This window comes from Octopus bimaculoides, chromosome 8 (genome assembly GCF_001194135.2).
Source record: "Octopus bimaculoides isolate UCB-OBI-ISO-001 chromosome 8, ASM119413v2, whole genome shotgun sequence".
NCBI lineage: Eukaryota > Metazoa > Mollusca > Cephalopoda > Octopoda > Octopodidae > Octopus > Octopus bimaculoides.
This window is the reverse complement of record NC_068988.1, coordinates 17,667,818-17,674,609: the sequence shown is the minus strand read 5'-3', so window position 1 is coordinate 17,674,609 and position 6,792 is coordinate 17,667,818. Positions and strand designations below refer to the sequence as shown.

Genomic DNA, 6,792 nt, shown 5'->3' with positions numbered 1-6,792 from the left:
GTGTGTGTGTGTGTGTGTGTGTGTGTGTGTGTGTGTGTGTGTGTGTGGTGCGTAAGTGTATGACTATCTCTTCGTGATGGTGTGAAAGAGAGAGAAGGAAAGAGACAGAGACTGTGAGAGAGAAAACGAGAGAGAATATTTTCATATGCATAGGACGAATAGTTATATTTTTAAAAACTACATGTTGAATTTTCGTATACGCCATTTAACGCAATTACATAAAGAGTACAATAAAATTTCAACAGGATAAATGACTTGTTTAGCCTACATACGTGTTTCTATGCGTGTGTGTGTGTATCGTTATGTATGTGTGTATATCTATCTACCTATATCATATATATGTACTATAATACCATTCGATATACGAACATAATTTGCATGAAAGTTATATTCATAAATCTAATATTCATATACCCACACACTCTCACACACACTCAAACACACACGCACATTCACATACACACAGGTACACGCATTCACATACACAGACGTACACACACGCATCCCTATATACGTAGGAAAATGGGATATACATTTACATATATCTATGTATACATACATGTAAATTTATACATACCTATATTGTCATATATATATAAACACACATATACATCCTTGTAAATATGTATCATGTATATTTATGAGCGTGTGTGTGTGTGTGTGTGTGTGTGTGTGTGTGTGTGTGTGTGTGTGTGTGTGTGTGTGTGTGTGTGTGTGTGTGTGTGTGTGTGCATATGGTTTCGTTTATACATGCAAAGTTCTGATTTTCTAATTTAATTACATCAATATGTTTACTTGGTTTCACGCACTCATTTCCGCAAACTCTCCTACTATTTATAGAAACTCATTAGTGCTTGTATACTAAATTTTTGCATACTTTCACATTGCTTACATAAATCCCATAGTTTTGTGCACTCTTAAGTTGCGTCTATTAACATTTACTGAGGTAAAAGTGTGTTATAGTTTAAAATAATGTTCATACGTAAATCTGTCAGCTTGGCACGAGTTGTTCATATATAATTCTTTGCCTGGATATGCATAATAAATTTACACATACACTGATTTCCTCAAATGTGTGTGTCCCACGCATCTGCAGTTGCATATAAATATCATTAATATATCCCAATGAAGGAATGCTGTAGATTACATTGAAGCCCTCGGTATTTGCAACGTGAATAAAAAGAACGCAGCTGACTTGTTTGCGTAAAATGTAATCATATATATCGAAATTAAAGTTGCATTTATAAGACACATTCCTATCTATATATGCAAGAGTAAACATACTTACAGCACGAACCGCAAATGATATTATTGGTTTCAGTTCTTAAATAATTTGATCGAAAGATCCCCTTCTGAATTCTGCAGTGAATATTTTTACAATATGTTATTGAAGTAATTCAAACGTAGACAAACAGAAAATATGAAGGGAATAAAATGATGGCCGCAATATACATACACATATGCATACACACACACACACACACACACACACATATATATATATATATATATATATGCGTGTGTGTTTGTGTGTGTATACACAGATGCATCCATACATACATACACACACACAGTTATATATATATATATATATATATATATGTATATATAGTTGAAATTTACAGAAAAACAAAAGACGAAGACATGTGTATAGATAAGAAACTGGTATATTAGTTTAACGCTCGGGAAGGTGAGAAAATATTTTACGTTTTGAGCCTACGCTCTTCAACAGAAAGGTACACGAAGAAATAAACAGAGGGAGAAAAAAAAATCTTTTGGAGCTAGCGGTCAATCATGGTAGCTGTATAACCACATTGCCACAACCGAACCTAATCACTTATTCAACTGTGCATTATCACAGCGAAATTAAACTTCTGCGTATATATAACATGTATGTATAGATATAACTCCAACAGAAAAATCGTTCAGTAGCTGGCTTTTCAAGAGAATAGCAGAGGGACGTGGTGCTTGATAGCAAACCAACTGTGTATCCATTACGAATAATAAAATTTTAAAAAATTGAAATAATTATGGAGATTGTGACATAAAAACCACAGCCCAGATAAGAACCATTTGGTTATCAATTGCGTGGAGTATTTTTAAAATATTCAACCATGCTAAAACGATTCATAATTGGTGTATACTTGGATCAAAACTATTTATTGATTTCCAATAAAAATCAATAAATAGCGAAAGACCAGTGTAGATCTGTTTAGCTGAAAAGTAGAGTGTAAACAATTTTAAAATGATACACTTGAAAATGTTTCAAAAGAATGAATGTTTATTCCTATTTCGTAATCTTCTGACTGGTTCGCGAAAAGAATATGCTGACTATTGTAATAAGCTAGAAATGAGATTGCATGTTAAATACGAAAAGGTGTTTTAATATAATCCTGATATATTAATATTTTCTGAAGCTTATTTGCAAGGTTTTGTCAGTATTGTATACGACCCAAACTACAAGTATTTGTATACATATAGACGCACACGCACATATGTTTTTATGTATGTATGTATGTATGCATGCATGTTCATATGTATGTATGTAACTATCTATCCATCTATGTGTGTATGTATATATATCTATCTATATGTGTGTATGTATATATATTAAGGCTAATGCTACTTCGGCGTAATCCTTATTTTAGTATTCTCTCTCTCTCTCTCTCCCTCTCAGTATATATACATGCATACATACATACACACATATATAACATAATGCATACATGCATACATTTATATTTATATATATATATATATATATATATATATATATATATATATATATATATATATATAGATAGATATATAGATATATAGATATATGTGTATGTGTGTGTGTGTGTGTGTGGAAGAAAGGATGCTATAAAGAAAGAAACAGTATTTCGAAAATATTTGAACTTTAGTTGCTTTCGTAAATAAAGAAAACGGCATAATTCCATTTTCGACCTAATGACAGTAGCAAATAAGTACTCTCTCCCTCTCTTTCTTCTCTCCCTCTCCTTCTTCTCTCCCGAGAAAAGATATTCACATGCACTACGCACGGGTAAGTAATTAATCACAAAGTATACATATACACTCCAATATTTTACTATCTACATTTATGCTGTGTTGTAGGGAGCATTACAAATGCTCCTTGTTGCAGGACTTTGCTACGACTCGCTGATTGATCGTCTAGTATAGCCACATTTAATCCTGATGCAAAAAGTTGTACTTAATATGTTTGCAACTTGATGTTTAAATCATATTTCATGAGTGACTTTTCGCGGGTTTGGAAAATTGTGGTTTGTTATTAGTAAAAAATTTTAAATTCTTATGTACTAGTGTTTATTTTGGGGAATTCATTCATCCATCGTCTCCACCCACAATTCCTGGGAGAGTTGTGTGCTAGAATTTACAGGCGTCTCTTCCATAGGGTTCTATCAGAATCAACTGTCATTACAGTTACCGGCTGGATTCCCAAGCGTGACCAGCCTAGACTAAGGATATTATTCAACAATCCCATTCTTAGTCTCCCCTCAGCTCTCCTGCTGATTATTTCCTGCTACATTCTAGTCTCATGTTTTTAGTTCCTGAGTTGTGACCTCTCGAGAAGAAGCTTGACATGGGGAGAATTATTGATTCCCGAGCTATATACCCTGTTGACTAATGTTACCATTGAGAAATCCCTCAAAGGAACCCCCATTTCTGCCGTTTCGTAATCACGATCGTACTCTTTCAGACTTTGCTCAACATCTTTAACCATAGTGGAGAGTAGGCACGAAACTGAAGACTGAGAGTTTGGTTCTTTTACAACCCTCGCCTCTTACAGACAACAAATCACATGAGCACATTCCAGCAATGATTCACTTCAGTCTTTGCACACATTCCCAGAAAGTTTTCGTCCTATCATTTTTGTCATCTCAGTTTTTGGTGTTTTTGGAGTCTTTGATTGTTTTAATTAATTTTGCGTTGTTTTATAACTATTTCATATTTATATTTTTCATGGTTATGTTATTCTATATTTAGAATGCATTTGGTCCATGAAGGAAATTTGTTGTATGCATTTTCATAATTATATTTATAGCACGATATCATACATATGTACGTGCGTACGTGTATATATGTACGGATGTATGTATACTGCGAGTAAATTACTGTATGTGGTGGTATTTTTCACACAATCATTATTTGAAAATTCCTTCGGTTATTTTTCAGTAAAATTAAATTTCTCTTTCAAAATAAAAATCGATTCTGCTCACCTTGAAAATGTCAATATTTACTTTAAAACGTCACAGTATCGCTGTCATACTTTCCTTTTAAGCACCTTTAGGAAAATATGTCACGCCACACTTCAAAATTAATTTGTTAGTTTGATAATAGGAATAGAAGTGATGATTTTCTCCAGAAACTCTCCTGGAGGCTATGTTGATTGGTACACGTTCTTTGAATAAATATGGCATTCACTATGTAATTATGATTATAAATAGTTGTTTTTTCTTTATCACTTTTCATGTTCGGTAGTAAAATTTCATAACTTTATTTGAACTTTCGCTTATAGGTTGAACTGCTACATATGCCGAATAAATGTGAAACATCTGTCTGGTCGCTCGAATTGCAAGTAAAATAGCATCATATTTAATTTAATTAATGGCATTATTTTCACGGTGTGACTACACTTAGTTTTCAGCTTTCTCAGTAGATGGCGTGCGCCTAAAAGCAACAATAACTACTGCAAACTTTTTTAATTAACCTATAGAAGTCTGACAGCACGTATTCAGGAAAAACTTCGTTGTGATCTATATTTTAACAGTAGCCCCCCCCACACACACAAACACCCCCCACACATACGCACACACATGCAGATAGATAAATGGATATAAATATATATGTGTGCATATGTCTGTGTGTGTGTACCTCTCTCTCTCTGTATATATATATTTATACATACATATTTGTGTGTGTGTGTGCATGCAAACAGATATTTAATAGATGCAGGAGTGGGAGTGTTGCAAGAAACTTGAAGCCCAAATGCATGGTTCCGGGTACAGTCCCACTGCAAGCCAACTTAGGCAAATGTCACCTACTGTAGGCCTCAGGCCTACCAAAGCCTTGCGAGTGGATTTTGTAGACGTAAACGTAAAAAGATTGTGTGTGTGTGTGTGTGTGTGTGTGTGTGTGTGTGTGTGTGTGTGTGTGTGTGTGTGTGCGCGCGCGCGCTTGTCTGTCTGTCCCATACCACCGCTTGGCAACGGGTGTTTTTACAACCCCGTAAAAACAGAAGTAACCAGGCTTATTAAATAAAATTTGAAAGTTAGGGTCGATTTATTCGACTAAATATCCTTCAAGGCGGTGCTCCAGCATGACTGCAGTCTGGAGACTGAGAAAAGAAAAATAATACATGTATGTATGTATGTATGTATGTGTGTGTGTGTGTTTGTTTTCTATGAAAATTCTGCTTAATATACACTGTGCCGTGCCTGTTCTTCTCAGGATGTTAGCCCACAAGAATTCCTTCTCGGGTGATGCCAAGTCATACCGAATCATAAGGGACAATTTCCCGGTTCCCATGGCGTATAAATTCCCCACCTGGACGAGACACCTGTCCATCACAAGATTACTCATTTTTGCCAGCTGAGAGGATTGGAGCAGCGTGAATCGAGGTGTTTTGCACAAGAACTCAACGCATTGCCCGGTCCAGCAATCGAAACCACAATCTTACGATCATGACTCCAACATCCTGATCACTAAGCCACGTGCCTCCACTAGGTATTCACCAACAGAGGTTTAAGTAGAAAAGCAGACACTTCAGTCTCACCGGACGCAGTGGACGTGCGAGGACCATGTGACCACCTCTATCGACGACACCACTAAATATTTTAAAAAATGTATCTTTACAGACGATATGTTAAATACTCTGTATACCTATCAATTATGCAGCTAGATTGAAGGTAACCAGTGGGTTTTAATTATTAACGAACTTAAACTTTAGCAAATTGCTCTTAATATCCAATTATTTTTGCTAATCTCTTATTGTTTGAGAGTTAAACACATTGTTACATCAGTTGTATCAGCAACACTGATATGTAATATGTATTACGTGTAGTGTTAGAGCCTCTTTTGTGCTCCTGGTTAAAGTGGAAGTTATAAGATAGTTCTTTACGGTAATTCATATTACTTCAAAATTTTAATAAGAATCACAATGAAAACGACAGAATCTGCTGTCGATAAGACTTTTGCTATTGTTATACAAGACAGATGATAAGAAACTGTTTTATTTTTATATAGACTTCTATGATCTCATTTAGAGTATTTGAGTCATTAAGAATAATACTTCAATGACATTAATATCCTAATGATGTAAGGTAGCCAGCAGAAACGAATCATTAGCACACCGTGCAAAATGATTAGCGGCATTTTGACAATCTGAACGTTCTGAGTTCAAATTCTGCCGAAGTCGAATTTGTTTTTTATCCTCTCGGTGTCGATAAAATAAGTAATAGTCAAGCACGGGTTGATGTAATCGATGTACCTCTTCCCGGAAATTTCTAGCTTTGTGACAAGCTAATATTATAATGATGTATAAGGCAGGCAAGATGCACAACAGCCTTTCTTCTAGCTCCTTACGTTTTGAGTTCAAATCTTAACTATGTCAACTGTGTTATTCATCCTTCAGGAGTCAATAAAATAAAGTACCTGTTATGTACGGGGGGAAATGTAATGGACTAGCACCTCCCACTTAAATTGCTGGCCTTCTGTCAAAAGTAGAGAGAATTAGTATTATAATGATGTCTACTTAAGCCCGTTATATAT

General features: G+C 35.0%; 1 protein-coding gene and 1 long non-coding RNA gene across 5 annotated transcripts in view; one reads left to right on the top strand and one right to left on the bottom strand.

The window, feature by feature from the left end:
• Window positions 1–6,792, bottom strand: part of LOC106878173 (uncharacterized) — a 1,037,364-nt gene that overhangs the window by 808,087 nt on the left and 222,485 nt on the right. The window lies entirely within an intron of this gene.
• Window positions 1–6,792, top strand: part of LOC128248551 (uncharacterized) — a 172,517-nt gene that overhangs the window by 165,268 nt on the left and 457 nt on the right. The window lies entirely within an intron of this gene.